This window comes from Mytilus trossulus, chromosome 12 (assembly GCF_036588685.1).
Source record: "Mytilus trossulus isolate FHL-02 chromosome 12, PNRI_Mtr1.1.1.hap1, whole genome shotgun sequence".
Taxonomy (NCBI): Eukaryota; Metazoa; Mollusca; class Bivalvia; order Mytilida; family Mytilidae; genus Mytilus; species Mytilus trossulus.
Window position 1 is genome coordinate 55,724,809 of NC_086384.1, and position 17,838 is coordinate 55,742,646.

Below are 17,838 nucleotides of genomic sequence, written 5' to 3' on the forward strand. Positions count from 1 at the left end.
GCCCTCTTTCCTATGTGCAACTTCAAATTTAATGGGTCGTTCGACGATCATTAAGTTTATTCTGGTCATAATTTTTGTATTCCAGAATTAAAAGTATGAAAAAAATGTCCAATTAGTTATAAATAACATATAAGCCTGCGAGGTTAAAACAAGATCACTTTTTCAGCATTCGTTGGAAAGAATACAATTCTAGAATGCTAGCATAACATTTTGATGTCTAAGAGTATTAATATTATTGCTCGTCCGCATACATGTCACAGTTAACAATCCTACCTTCATCTATATATCTATGTAGAGTTATCATTTGAAGAACTATATCTTTCTATTTTCAAGAAATAATACAACCCCGATGATACCCATTTTAAATGAAATTAGCCTCAATACATTAAATACATGAAAGGGAAGGGGATTACAGTTACGACCGAAAGCACATATCCGATATCATTTGTGAAACGGTTATTCCATAACGGTCAACCAACTCGTGATGGCGTCCGTTACATTTACGAAGGGATGATTTCAACTTCACCATTTGGAACTCTTGGTTAATAGATTTCTTGTGAGCAGCAACCCTCTATCAAGAACATCATGATAGGAAATCCAAGCACGGGAATATCGCATCTATTGGGAGATATATTCCCCGTATGCAGGTGCTGCTGGAATGTTGTTACTTAGAAATGGACAGTTCACAATTGGAAAGCTGAAATCATCTCTTTTGTCGTAAAGTTTTGTTTTCAACCGATCATCATTGTCAATTTTAGATGTAAGTCAAGATATGAAGCCGACTTAACTGTATCTGTAGTATCCTTTATCTCTCGTTCGATGGGATAGATGCATTCCTCATGATCATCGTTATTTAGTGCAAGAACATCATCTATATATAGCGGAAAGTAGAGTTAAAGGATATTGCTGACTTCTTATCTTTCTTTTGTCCCAAGTTAGGAGTCTGTAATTCAGTGGTTGTCGTTGGTTCATGTATTACATATTTGTTTTTCGTTAATTTTTTTATATAAATAAGGCCGTCGGTTTTCTCGTTTGAATTGTTTTGCATTGTCTTTTCGGGGCCTTTTTAGCTCAATATGCGGTATGGGCTTTATCCATTGTTGAAGGCCGCACGGTTACCTATATTGTTAATGTCTGTGTCATTTTGGTCTCTTGTGGACAGTTGTCTCATTGGCAATCATACTATATCTTCTTTTTTAATATTATACTATCCAAGATCTTTTCCGAGCTACCTGTACTGGTTTTCCGTAGGCCCAACAGCCTAGAAGACTTGCTGGTGAGAGCCTTTTTATCTTCTAAAGCAGATCATTCGTATGTGGGTCTTGTAAGGGATGCGGAAGTAATTAATGTCTGACTTGGAAACAAATACTGAATACCCAGACTTTTAACTCCACTGGTACGGAATATACTATATTCTGCATTGTTATTTGCAAGACTTCAAATTCTGTGTATCTTTAACAGTGTAAATGAGTATGTCCGCATCCAGGACGGCTTTTTTACTAACAAATGAACGGCCATCGTAGCCACTATGAATGCAAGAAAGAATACCTTCCTCTCAGTCGATATTTTATATCCACGGGCCAGACTAAGCCAGGTCTCAATCGCTTGACCCTTAAAATCATACCACAGTAAAGTAATTGCTTCCTTTTCAAACAGATCAAACGAGAAAACTAACGGCCTAATTAATGTACAAAAACAAAATGAACGAAAATCAAATATGTTACACAGCAACAAACGAAAACAACTAAATTACAGGCTCTTCACTTGAGACATGCACATATACAGAATGTTAGCGGGATCCCAACCCTCTCCTAACAAGGGACAGTGGTGTTACAGTACAACATAAGAACGAACTATTTAATCAGTTGTAAAAGGCTTTACTCATCAGATTGATACAAAAACAGAGAGGTCGTGGCCGGGTACGTGTACATTCCAATATGTTTGTCAGCGCTCAACTCTGCGCCAGCATGGTTGAGTCGAGTAACAGCAAAAGTGTCTACACTTACCGTTTTGTGGATATGTCCTTTGTTTATGGTGGTTTAGTTTTCATGTTTGTGAGTGCTCAACCCTACCGCAACCTGTTTTGATAAAGTAACATCAAAACCAATGATGCATTTATACTTGAAATTATTTTTTTCTAAAAGCGTCATTCCAATAGGTTAAATGAGTATAGGTCAATAACTAGTCTTGTCTGGGTGTACCTTCTATAGCTTCTTAGATATCTCCTTTTTTACAACCAACCAATAAGTTGGGGTTGAATTTTAGGGTATGTTCTGAACTTGTTACAAAACTGAATTAAATGAAATTTAGGACATAGATGGAATTATACTTATCACCGAATACTGCCCTAACCCAATAAATGCATTTATTATCTAATTGTATAACTGGTGACAGTTCGAACAACACTAGTGTTTTGAAGAAACTTCATTAGTCTTTGTCAGATCATCTTTTATCTTTTATCATAAAGTAATGATCCCAATTGGAGTTCATTATAAAAAAGTTAAAGTTTTAGGGTATATTTATTATGTCTTCCTACCAAGACATAGATATTTTCACTCTAGTAACAACAACCCTACAATAATGACAGGAGACAACAAAAACTACACTACTTTTCAAATGTCGATTTACATAAATCTACTGTATTGTCTTTATCCATTATTCCAAAATTTAACTATCATTTTTTGTGTTATGTTGGACTAGTTTTCAAGCAGGTCTAAAAGCTTGCTATGTTCCGACTGCTACAACCGTAACGATATGTATCGCTTGTAATTTTCGCGATGGCTTCTAGTCATTTGTCCTCCAGGTAAATTGCATTACCCACCTACTGACGTTTCGAATTTTCTGAGACGTCATTTAATTTTGCAATTGATGTAGAGTGTGTAAGACCTTTATAAATCTGCGTAGTTTAAAAACGTGTTTGGGCTTAGCACCAACCCCTCAATATAGAACACATGAGAAATTCTGACTAGTTATTAATCTTCCATTTGTCATTAACATATTATATGTGGTTTTAAAGATAGAAAAAAAATATGGCGATAACGATTTAAAAAGCGCATGACCACGAATGAGAAACACTGAATTTGATTTGCGTACATGTTGACGTCATAATTATCGTCACCAATGACAAATATTCTACACAAACGACCTACATTGACTGCTCTCATGATGACTGAAGGCAACACAACTACATCTACTTTTTAATTGTCGATTTCATTAAAGTTAAAGTTACAATTATCTCAACTGATTTTTTTACCGAGTCAGATTAAGATTGATGTATTAGTATATTATGCACTTATTCGACATGCATAATGATTTAAAAATTGCACTATTCCCAAGAAAGAGAAAATAAAGTTGATTTGCGTACGTGTTGAAGTCACAATTATTGTCACAAATGGCTTACATTGACTACTATTACAATGACCAAAGGCAATCACATTTACTTTTCAATTGTCGACTGCATTAAGTTTAAAGTTACAATTCTTATTTTTAGCGAATCTGATTAAAATTGATGAGCACTTATTTCACGTGTCAATGCAAGTATTTGGACATTTTCAACAACGAGACAACGCAATTCCAATTGAAACACAAATGTCTTAGTCATAAGAATTGACAAATGATCGGCAGGTGAACCGGAGTTCATGGATCCGAAAAAAACAGAAATGTCTCTTTTTCGACTAGAGTCATATTAATGTTTCTAGTTAAGATAAAAGGCGGCTTATCGACTATCATGTTAATGAACTTTCAAACTATCGGTGATCTGCTAATTTCATCAACTAATTAAAAAGAATCAAAAACATTAAGATGTATCTTAGTCTAAGACAAACTGAAGAAAATAAATGAAGATACAAATGCAAAAATCGAACAAACAAACGAACAACTACGTACATTGTATACTTGAAAAAACCGACAAAAACAACGTCATATAATACCATACACATAAAACTAATGAAAGAGAAAGAATAACTCTAAAAAACGGGTATACGATGAGAGCAATTGATGATGAGTTCTTCTCCCAGTCGACTTAGTGCCGTTGATTAATTTCTTAATAAAATTATTTAAAAAAAAAGCGTATTGCACATTTGAAGCATCTGTTAACATATAAAGAATTTCCATTTTAGATAGTTACTGACCAATATAGTATATCGTATGTTTAATGTAATCAAATGAATAGATATAGATGCTATCACTTAAATGTCATTTAATCATTCTTAACTGAATGTTTTACATCAAATATAATTACATCTCTGTAGTCCTCATTGCATACCAAGAGACAGTCGTTTGATTTGTCGTAAGATATCGCTGTCGGGTTTTTCAGTCCATCTTTCTTTGAAAGTAATTCCTTATGATATTTACCATCAGATGATACTACTACAACATTGTTAAAAACATCACAGCTCACAAACACATTACCATTCCCATCTGTTATAACTTCGGTCGAACAATTTATAGTGTCATCAGTAAACTTCCATTTTACTGATCCATACAAGTCACAACAGTATAAAGTACCAGTGGAGGGATCAGTGAGGAACATGCTGTCGGTATCAGTTAATAAGCATTGTACAATTGATTTACTCGGACATTTAAAAGATCGAATTAGTTTCCCTGTCATGCTCATGACATCTATATTTTGATCATCAACAACGGCATAGATCAATCCATTTTGATAAGATATCTCATGAATAACATCATTTGTTTCAATTACCTTCTTTACTTTTCCTGAGTTGATATTGATTATTTCTATACGTTGTCTTCGATAATAAGAGACAGCAACATCGTTCTCGTTTATTACTGATATACTCAAAGGATTACTTGACAACTTAATTTCTCGATTGTAAATTCCATTTATGTCATAGATAAGTAAGCTGTTTCGGGCATAATCAGCAAACACCAGCTGATCATTGGTGATGATTACATCACGAATATCATTATATTTCATAGGTTGTATTTGGAACTTCAGTCGTAGGCTTACATCAAATTGGAAATATGACTTTACTAATTCTGCAAAAATATAAACTGACCAATAGTTAAGATGACAAATATATAGTTCATAATTTTTAATGAATATTTTTTTTGACGTTTTACATTATGATTACCATGGGTGAATGAAGGTGAAAACGAAACAAACTTACAAAATATTTTGTCGTTTGAATTGTTATATATTTGTCGTTTCGGGGCCTTAAATAGCTGTAAATGTGGTTTGGGCTTTACTCAGTGTCAAGGTCATACGGTGACATGAATTTGTTGAATTCTGTGGCATTTGTACTCATGTGAAAAGTCGTTGTAAACATAATTCAAATTAACATTTCATAAATAAACTCGAACCAATAAAACGTATTTATTTAAATCATGAACTTCAAAATAGATCCAAAATTAACATTAAGATAAGGCTTTTAACAAACATTATTGGACGGAGAGTACCAATAGTAAATTAAAGAGTAAACATTACCAACTATTAAGTATAATATTGTGTGAAACTTATAATATGTACACAGGTGTGTCTCACTCACAGATCACGTTGTATAAGTCTCATTTAAAACTTATTCTGCGATTGGTAAGTAAATGTCGTTCAAATATTACCAATTCTGAGTTGGTTTTACTATCTTGTTAAAATATTTAACACACAACGTAGGGAAATTGTTGAGCGCTTCAAAAATGTTAACTTTATATTTCCAATTATATAGTCTTATCATGTTTGATAACCAAAATCTAGTCATGGAGTATTGATAACGAATCTTATCGACTGTAACTGAAGATTTGTCAACTTTTCAACACAACTTGTTATACAGTTGTTCACTGTATATTTTTTGAAATCACAAGACATAATTTTCAAATTTTGGAGCTATTAGAAAATTTGATGCAAAAAGATGTAAAAGGTAAGGCTTCGTATAATATTCTTATTTTGTTACCAGTCTATAATTATTGATATGAGCTTAAACGATACTGTTTTGGTGGCTTCCAGTGAGCAACATATATTTTTTAATCGAAGTAAAAGCTCATTACAACAATTAAGGTAGACATTTTTCCAACATTAACCAAAACAAATGGATGTTAGTTAAGTAAGTTTAGGTCACAATACGGACATCAACAATGAGAAAAACGCATTCCCTATAGTGAGTTATAAAGAGCACTGACTTACCTTTCTCTGAAGTTGTCAAAACGCTGTGATAACGCTGGTTTGTGCAAGCTACCAATATACCAGTTCTCGCTAACTCTTCTGTAATAAACTATAATATTTGAGCACAGAACAAAATGATCCAACGGTTTTACTTGTTGAACATAATTTGTTTACAAACCAATTGAGATTTTCGAAATAACAGTATATGTTCTATCTCTGAGTTCCAGTAATAAACATAATAGTTACACTACTTTTTAATTTAAACATTATGCGCTGGAATATTTTGACTGCTTTCCACATATTCATTAGATTAAAAACACTCATTCTCGTGTATATTGAAGCTTTGACTGATCACAACAAACTACTGACTATATATGGAATTATTATTTTATAAAGTATTTCATACGTGTTTGACCAACAATTTCAAATGTTTTTAACATATTGAATAATCCAACTTATAATGATTTATAAAATAGGTCTCAACACTCTTTAACTTTGTTTTGCTTTCTTGTTATTTTGATCTGAGCGTCACTGATGAGAACTATCCAGACGAAACGCGCGTCTGTCGTATCAAATTATAACCCTAGTACCTATCTCAAACATTACAAGAAAGTTCAGCATTAAATGACCCTGCAATTACTTTCCAGATGCTTAACCAATATTTCTTACTGCTTTATATGAGAAAAAGAGTGACGAAAATTTTAGTTTGGCAGACAAGGTGAATGCAACATCAATTTAATCTTATATGACAGGACAGTCACACAAGGCTTTCTCTCAAGGTCATTCGACAAACAAATTTGATCATGACTATTTACTGAAAAATGGCAACTTTATGAAAACAACATCTACTAAAGAATAATATTATTCATCATATATTACTCCAATGTTAAAATTTAAGAGGAAAAAAGTCCCAACCAAAAGCTTAATTGTTGAGAGTTCATATTCTTTGCGATCATGTGTTCATTTTTGTTTTCAAAATTGTCAGGAATATCATTTTCTTTAAATAAAGGCAACAGTAGTATACCAATGATTGACGGTAAAAAAATATAGAGAGAGATTATAATTCTAGGTTACAATAGTTATCGAAGGTACAAATAATATAATTTAATACGCCACGCCAGACGCGCAAAACCTCAACCGAGGAAAACACATCAACTATAAGAGGAACACAATAGAACTGCCGAGACTCTAAACTAAACTAAGTGAAAAATAAACAAACGTACCATACATAAGACGGATCATATGATGAAAACTGCCACATTCCTGACTTGGTACAGGAAATTAAAAAAAAATCGAGGGTTGAATCTGTTTTTTTGGCGAACTAAACCTTTCGCTTATGTGTCAATGCTTAAAACTATTGCTTAAGGTAGATTCGTGGTATACAGTCATCCTGGATTGTACTATTACAGAACTCATACAGTCTAGTTAGTTGCCCAAATCTGCAAATTTGTAGTCAGACATGTAATCATACTGATTACAATGTTTATTAATATGAAAAAAACTTGGTAATTTATTGCATTATTCAAAATAATTAAACTCATACCAAACATTTGTGTTTAAGAATCAAGGTTTTCATCTCAACCATTTAAGGGGAGATAACTTTTAAGTAACAAACTTATACTGGACTGATAGGAAAATTTTTTATTTTTACTTTTAGCAAGAAAACACGTTCGATGACATACCTTTTTCTTTTCATTTTCTTAAAACATATTATAAAACCTATCTTCTCACAATTTATCTAGATTTTTTCCTATGCACAAAAATGGGTTTTTTCATGATCATTATAATCAAATATTAGCAATTTTCAACGACTCGTAGATTAAAAAATAGCACGGTGACCAATCTTTTTAATTATATTTTTTAAAAGAGCATAGTAAAAATATATATAACAAAGTATAAGAACAATCTATGTCGAAATGGACACGGTGTCGTCTGATATGGCAGGTGTTCCCTCATCACCAGACAAAACAAATATCTCAAACATGGCTCATTCTGATCATCGTACTAGTGGAAATAGCAATATTTCATATATACAACCATGTTTAGTTCTCCTTAAAGACTTTTGGATTTTGTTGACTAAGAACAACACTGTCGCATTTCGAAATGTGAGACCAGAGGCTGCAAAACTTTCAATAACAGATGCTGAATTCACTGGCAATCTAACTAAGAAGTCATAATTTACTAGAATTTACTATGATCTGAATTGTAAATCGATTAATGTCGTGTATGGATTATAGTGCAACCTTTGCGGATCAGTATACGTCGGTGAAACGAAAAGTAGACTCAACAAACGTATGTGCGGTTTTAGATCAGACATTAACCTCAATGCTAACGACATTTCAATCAGCCCGACAAAATTGATGGTATAGGTATTATATCTAGTCCTTTGTGTAGCTTGGTGAATGTGATGCATATTTTTTACTCTACTCCTCGAAGTAGACGCAGTTATGGTCATCGCCATTATACATCACCTACTCTGCATGAAGGCTCTATTAATGACTTGCTACCATTAGGTATTCATCACATTCGCACGAAGGTTTATTCATTACCCCTTTCAAGACATCATTCTCTGTTCAATTTATGTTTGGAAACCAATGTGACAAACCCTCATTCAAAACAAAAAAAAAACATACAGCTATAATTTTGGATATTGCAAGTCCGCATTGGAAAAGAGGAAAAAGAGAAAAGATCTTTCCTTAATCTGTCCTATGCCAACAAAGGTCTAGATGGCGTCAACTTCCTTCATCATAAATTAGTTCAATCGAAAATACCTCCTTATTTCACAGACCAGTCTGTACAAATCATTTTTTATATCTATACAAAACCTATTGAAACTTAAATATTCAATTACAAACACGTTTTTCAGGATCTCAGTATTGACGACTTCAAGTCTACACTTCCTGCTTGCACTTGTGCTAGTTCCAAATTCACATATGACCCAGCTAGCCACGTTATTACCGGTGACCTTATTATTGTTAATACCACTTCTCTACGAAATGTGTTATCGAATGGTCCAAAATGTCATTAGCCGAAATCAATCAATTGGAAATAAAACTTAAAAATTTTGAAGGATTTAGACGAGGATTATGCCAGACAATGGGCAGGCGTGAGAAGGAAGACGAAGACACTCTTTCCGAATGGATTAAGGCAGTGAGAACGTTGATACAAATCAGAATAAAGGAACTGAATGGGACTACACTGAAAAAATACACTAGTCAAACTGACTAGCTTATCTAGTCAAAATGACTGTCCACAGGATGTCTATGTCAAAAGTCAAAGTGACTTTAAAAAAGTCAATTGACTTATTGTCCTTGGTTGATAATTGTCTCATTTGTTTATATCATTCCACATTTTTAAATTATGTACTTCTTGTTGATTTTATAAATCTGTTAACATTTGTGTATTTCTTTGATTTTTTGTGTTATCTATTTGAGAACACTAGCATTAAGAATACTAAATAAAAATACTCTAAACAAAGGAAAACATTTAATATCATTTTTATTGATAATTCTGGTCCAAACTTGGTCATCAATTGTTCTTGGTCCCACCAATACTTCTTGGACTGATCAGAAGTCATCCCTGTTCCCTGGTTCATCTTTCCAGATCTGCAAAATATAGAGATAGAATGTAAGATGTGAATATTGAGTACATCTAGTAACGAGAATAGAATAACCGATAGTGAAGTGTGTAATGAAACTTTAGTTTCACAGACCCATTTTGAAAATTTTGCCTATATACTCTGACCTTGAACCAAACGCACTTGTTCATTATACATGTCCCGTGTTCGCATATTGAACATATCACTTTCAAAAGCTGTTTGCATATATTCCCTAGAAACAATACAGTATCTACAATAACTTAGAGTAAATGATCTAAGAAATCCACGAAGACCATGGGCTCCTAAGTTATCTGCAACAACAACGCTCACTGTCTAAAAGAAAGGATGCTGTCCATCAGCATTATCAATTACTATATATTCCATCTCTTCCAATGGTTTGTAAATCATTAGTTAGTGGTTCCAATATATTTTCATAACATAATGAAGCAAATAAAAATGTTGTCCTTTTCATCATTAACATTGTAGAATATTACTAATCATTTACTTACACGTGTAAATCTAAGAAGCACACTTGTGTAAAAAATGGGCTTTGGTCATTGTTGAAGGCTGTATGGTGACCTACATGTATAGCTGTTAATTTATGTGTCATTTGATCTTTTGTAGAGAGTTATCTCATTGGCAATTAATGAATTATACCACATCTTCTTTTTTATACTTGTTTAATAGTAATACACTTGCCAAAATTTTGCCATTTCAATCTGTTTCTATTTTTAAGTGATATTCTTGAAATCTTATGTACAATGGATCATTGATATAGATCAACTTTGTCTCCAGGTCAGGTTTTTCATTTTTTTGTTTACTGGTTAATAACTTGGTTAGCAAGGATTGTTCAGAATAAACACTTTTCTGAGGTGGGTTGCTAATTGTCATGATTGTCTGCGAACAGGTGTCAACTGTACGGTCTGTTTCTGAAGACGAACTTGGAGAAAAGCAGCAGGATGACCATGCACATAAACAATAGCATCAACTATTCACAGATTCCTTTTTCTTTTGTCGATTTTGTTCTCTTCTCTTTCTTCTGTATTTTCGCTTTGAATTTAAGGAATGTCTACCCATATAATTGCTGTAAATAAAATTATATAATTGTTTAAGTACATGCATATATAACCCTCAAATTGGAACTCCTTTAAATTTTCGTATTGTACCCAACACCTGGAGACTTTATTATAGTTATATAGCATCTGTACGAATTAGGAAAATAGATCTATGTTGGTTATAAGCGGTTAACATTTTGAAATTTCCTCTGCCTTTATCTGTTTATGTATGTATATCTATATGTGAATGAGACATTTCATGTTTTCGTGTTAGATTACAACATGTTTGACTTTTTGTACATGTATTGGTTAACACATTCATGTAAGGCTGTTCTTTACGCACCCCCTTTCTTTATACTTCTGAACGAACTGACAACTAACTGTTATTAACATTAAAGTCAAGTTACAAAAGTCATTCAAAAGTAAGTTCTACTTTATTTAAATAAAATATGCTTTACCTATGTTTCTGCTAAAATGATGAAAAAAAAAAGGGTTGTACAAATACGAGGACAAGAAAAGAGATATATATGTATACAGCTTGAAATATTTGCAACACGGAAAAAAATTAATACTTAAGTCCTGTCAACCCTATAAGCTTTTACACCCAAATCTAGCAACTTTAAAGAAGAGAACAAATAGGTGCAGCTGGTAGAATCAATATAACCATAGGGTAAGGGGGAATTCTGGGGTACCTTTCCCAAAAAACAAATCATTATTCAGTGGCAGATCAAGAACTACATGTAAGGGGGGCTCACTTACTGACCTAAAAGGGGCGCTACAGTTTTGTTCAGTGATTCCCTATATAAACAACCAATATTTCCCACAAAGCCACCACCCCTTTTTTACCCCTGGATCCGCCTATGTTAATCAATACCTCCAATGCGCAATCATGAACACATTTGATATCGACATGTTGTTGAAAAGTCGAATATAGGTATTAAATTCAGACCGATTTAATTTAGACAAAACCAAATATATACGAATGATATGTGAAAAAAATGAATTGATCGGGCGCAGCCATGTTAACCTCAGAACGAGGTTATTGTTACAAGTCAAATCGTAAACAGTAACTAGTCGTGAAGAAAGGGGAAATGATAAACATATTTAGAATTAAAAAGAAATTATAAAAACGCCTAAAATGTGTGTTTTTGTTGTTTTTATTGTTGTAAATTTAAATCTAAGGAAACGATGTGAACTTCTTGTCCCTTTTCTTTGTTATGAAAGCATTTGTTGAGGCGCGAGAAGATGCCGCATCGGCTAACCAGATATATAAGATAAGACGTCATAGCGGGCATCATCAAATATCACTATGCATGCTGAGTAAAGGTACTAGGTTAAACAGTAGCGATTTTATTTACTAGACATATAACTAAGATTACTGGACAGACTAGTCATTCTGACTAGGTATTTTTTCAGGGTATCAATGCGCATGCTACGTCAATCTTTAAATACCCTAATGTTGCAAAACACTTATTTACCTTCATGACAAATATGTTGTTGTCCCCGCAGATAAAGCCATAAACAACATCGTTTTTGTGTGCAAAACCCATTACATTAACTGCTTGATAAACGAATTAGGTATTGACAATTCACTTGAAAACCCAACATATAACCTCACGACACTTACCAACGAGGGAATCCTGGATAACCATACGTCTTTTATATGTTCCTCTGGAATTTCAACCAAAGATGATGAACTGAATCTTTCATCACTGTATTGGATACCTAAACTGCATAAGAGTTCTTACAGACAACGGTATATTGCTGGGTCATCCAAATGCTCCACGAAACCTCTTTCTAAATTATTAACATTTATTTTATCAGCAATCAAAGACAGACTTCAAAGTTATTGTGAAACTGCCTATTCTAGAGGTGGCGTGAATCAGATGCGGATGCTTAAAAATTCCAAAGATCTTTTAGAGTGAATACAATGTAACCCTCTTTCATCTTGTAATAGTATTAAAACATTTGACTTTCTATACTTTATACAAGTATTCCACATTCCAAACTTAAAGACAAATTGAAAGAGTTGGTATTGTTTTGTTTTAGAAAAAAAAGGCCAACGAAGATACAAGTATCTAGTTTTAGGAAGGGATAAATCATACTTTGTAAAGGATCATTCTGATTCAAACAAAACATTTTCTGAAACTGACATTATCAAGATGCTTGCTTTCTTGATTAACAACATATTTGTTACGTTCGCAGAACGTGTTTTTCAACAGACTATCAGCATTCCAATGGGAACGAATTGTGCCCTCTTCTTGTCGACTTGTTTTCTTTATTATGATGCGGCTGACTTCATACAGGAACTTCTTAGGAAGAAAGATAAGTAGTTAGAATTGTCCTTTAACTCTACTGCCGCTATACAGACGATCTTTATTCACTAGATAGTTTGGTGACTATGTCAAACGCATCTATCCCATTGAAATAGAGATAAAGATACAACAGATACCGTTAATATTGCCTCATATCTTGATTTATATCTAGAAATCGACAATGAGATTTAAACTGTACGATAAGAGAGATGATTTCAGCTTTTCAATTGTGAACTTTCCATTTCTAAATAGCAAAAGAGGGACGATACCAAAAAATACCAAAGGGACAGTCAAAGTCATAAATCTAAAACAAACTGACAACGCCATGGCTAAAAATGAAAAAGACAAACAGAAAAACAATAGTACACATGACACAACATTGAAAACTAAAGAATATACGACACGAACCCCACCAAAAACTAGGGGGGATATCAGGTGCTCCGGAAGGGTAAGAAGATCCTGCTCCACAAGTTATTCCCGTGCTTGCATTTCATATCATGATTTTCTTAATAGAGGGTTGTTGCTCACAAGGGAGCTTTTAAATCAAGCATTCGAAATGGTAAAGTTGAAATCATCTTTTCGTAAATTTTACAAGAGCCATCACGAGTTGGTTGACCTTTATGAAATAACCGTTTCACAAATTCTATTAGATATGTTCTGTACGTCGTAACTGCAATCCCCTTCCCTTTCATAAATGATACCTACCGAAAAAGACTATTTCCCGGATTTGTAATCTCATATGCAACACGACGGGTGCCACATGTGGAGCAGGATCTGCTTACCCTTCCGAAGCACCTGAGATCACCCCTGCTTTTTGGTGGGGTTTGTGTTGTTTATTTTCTTATTATGTGTACTATTGGTTGGCTGTTTGTCCAATCATTTTTAGCCATGGCGTTGTCAGTTTATTTTCGATTGATGAGTTTGACTGTCTCTCTGGGGTCTTTCGTCCCTCTTTTATACCTATGATCTACCTTAAATGACAACACTACGTGTCAGAAATTAACAAACAAACAAACGCAAGAACACTTGACACAGAGGAAAGCATCAATAAATAAGTTAATATAATGTTACTAACAAGTAAACCCCAGAATAACAACGAGTATCTCTCATTAATGACAGCAAATGACTCCACAAACATTGGCGTACTTTTATGGCATATATACAATTTTGAAATTCATACAATTAAATGGAAGGGGATCGAAAGCTTAACAGTTGCTGTCACAATACTTATCCCAATAATTAGCATTATTATGACTGCATGGAAAGGTTATTTTTAATTACTGCTTTGAAGACGTCAAAATATTACATTCTATTCAGGTCTCAAAAGCCGGAAATGTGATCTTTTCAGAGACCCAAAATACACTTGTATGACGAATTACCCCACCTGGTAATAATCTTCCACAAATACAACATAAACAAAGTGACCGTTATCATATACTTTTCTAAACATTCAGCCAACTAACGAATGCGTCCACAAACATTTAAAGATTTAAATTAAAAACCAAAATATTTAAATGAATCTTAATTATTTTGACAGACAATGGCTTCATTGTTCATCAAACTTTACTTTGGCCATAATTATTATGTTATCTAATTTTAATTCTTTGTGTAATTTGAAATGTTTTATGTTATCCTTCTAAAATTTGTCTTTGGCTCATCAATACAAGATAAGACTTAAACACATAATTGCTAATAGGGGTTCATATTATGATATGTAACTAAAAAGATAAATAATTGTGAGGTCATATTTCATTTAATTTAAAAGAAAACAAATTGAATTAAAAGAAATTGTTTGTTTAAAAAATCCTTACCCTGAGATGCTGATGGGTCCATTTTAACTTTTACATATTCTTGGGTTTCTTTAATCGCTTCTAACAGAAGTAATGCCCAATTATCTTTTCTACGTTTCACAGCCTGAAACATTTCTTGACATGCAGCAGTTCTTCCTTTTGAGGACTGCATTGCTTCAATTGCTTCTTTATCACTGAGTTCAATACATCTATGTCTATATAAGTATGCACAAATTTGCAACGGTTCTGATATATCAACTAATTCTCCTTTCATGTAATTAATTAAAAATTCAAAGTATTCTTGACAAAACGTGCTCCCTCTGTCTGGATAAATATTGTTGATAGGATCAACAAATCTTTGATAACCTGAAATAACATTACTTTAAAGAGCTTTCTTTTCTATTTTTAGCTAATTTTTTTAAATTTGGGACACTGTTCAATGCAAAGAGACATTTTTGTTTGCTTCTAAAAAGTGATATAAATTGTTGTATATGGATATTAACTACAGTCGCAAGGACAGAAACACTCAATTTTATATGTCTGACTATATCTTTAACTAGATATTTTGTCAATTTACACCGTTATGTAAACACATAGATAAGTGAGAACTGAATTAAACGTTTGTTTCACTATGACAACCGTACACATCAACAAAACCGTGACCTTCTATTTTACATTAACATTTTCTTTAGTTCCATGCAAAGATATATACGTATTGAGGTGCTCAACGTGACTAGTCTTGATAACTCCGTGTCAATACTGTTCTTTGTGTACCTTTCTTTCTTTTCATACAATGTGCACAATTTAAATAGAAAACAAACAAATTCGAGACAAGATTCTCTGAATTCGTAATTTTGAAGTGCATGTTTGCCTATTTCTCTGTTTATCTAAAACGGTGGTAGAAAATATTAAAATTCAGAATCGAAAATAGTTACATATGTTTTTATATTCTTCGATATCATAACAATAACAAACCTACATTTTACGTCTGTTGATGGGCCGTCACCTTACCGGATATTAGATTGAGTCCAAACAGTTTTCATCAAGGTAGTTTAGACACAGTGCATTCTTTTCAAATAATATTGTGGGTTTTTTGTGTATTTTTTTTCGTTCTTTGGTTATTTTTTAACTTTAACTGCGCGTTGTCAGGTGAGGTGAATCAATATGATTTTTTGTTAGTTTTGATTGATGATTGATAATTTGTTGCTTAACAGACAGTTAACCTATAATGGTTTACTTTTTTAAATTGTTATTTGGATGGAGAGTTGTCTCATTGGCACTCACACCACATCTTCCTATATCTAATTAAACGTTTATTTCCAACACGAATTATTGACGTTCGTTTGTTTTATTAAAATGTATTTTATTTACATGAGTTGAGTATACCCTTATTTAAAAACATTATCATTGTGAATTTAAGCTATTGCTATTTTTTGTTTATATGATTAAGAATGTGATCATCAACTCAATCTATAACTTTGATTTATAATTCGTATGTGTGTGCATAATACAAATTGTTGTTATTCTTGTAGGTTTGTTTTTAGTAGTGTTTGTTTGAATAAAGATTAAGCTTTGCTACAAAATGCCAGAAGAGTTTGTCCCATGAAAAGGTGTTGAGTTATGTACATAAAAGAAGTTCTTTTCATTAACACAAGCGTCCTTGTTGTTCATCGTGACAATTTTTTAGTTGATATATTAATTATTTATATTATTCTTTTTCTGTATTGTCAGTCGTTATTAACATCAACTATATACATATTTTTCACCTTGATCGGATAATGCCACAATGAATTTTGGAAGAAGGTCCCTATTCTCCGATATTTTCCTAAGAAGTCTATCGGATGCTAATTTCCTTGTTTTTTTCAAGCTCCCATATTTCTTCAATAAAATCTTCTATTAGAAGAAAAAGTCTAAAAGTCGTAGTTGCATTTATTCATTGAACAGCTCTATCTCATCAGTGAAAAATATTCACAATGAAATAAAATGTTATTACAAATTAAAATCACGCTTAGAAAATCTGTACAAATATTGTTTATATTGTATATAATGCTTTCTGAACGGGACAATACATTTACATGATTACATCAGACTGGTTAGTCTTTACTGATAATGTTATGTACAATGATGCGTCATCGAAACATACTGCTCACCTCAAATCATAAACGAATATATTGATTATAGCTCATCACCTTTTATATAAGATTTGGATTGCAAATATTTTGGCTACGAGCATCACTGAAGAGACATGTATTGTCGAAATACGCATCTAGTGCAGGAAAATTGGTTCGTTAATGATATAACCACGATTACACTTCTAAACTATGATAATGACATATTTTTAAACTATAATGTTGTACTATAAATAAGCATAGCATATGGTAGATAATATGCTAAACGATGACAGCATTTGTTGCTGTTTATCTTATTTGTTTTTCGTTCAGTATTTTGTATATTAAATAAGACTGTTGTTGGTTTGTTTGATTTGTTTATATTTTTGCCACATCAGTGCCTTTTATAGTTGGGGTTTAGCAATAATTGATAACCAAACAGTGACCTATGGTTGTTAACTTCTATGGCATATGATATATGGTTTCTGAAGGAGAGTTGATTCATTGGTAATTATACTACATCTTCCTATTTGTATACATACATTAAACTATATCATAGGTTGCCATTTTCTTTTTACAAATGCATTCGTACGTTATGAATATGGGGTTCGTGTTGTTTATTCTTTAGTTTTCTATGTTGTGTCATGTGTACTATTGTTTTTCTGTTTGTCTTTTTCATTTTTAGCCATGGCGTTGTCAGTTTGTTTTAGATTTACGAGTTTGACTGTCCCTTTGGTGTCTTTCGTCCCTCTTTTATGAAGCCAATAAAAAATTCGGTAAACTTGTTTGTGAATAGTTTCTTTACATAATTTTATATCAGCTACGTATCAGATAAATGATAGTGTGAATTTTCTGTA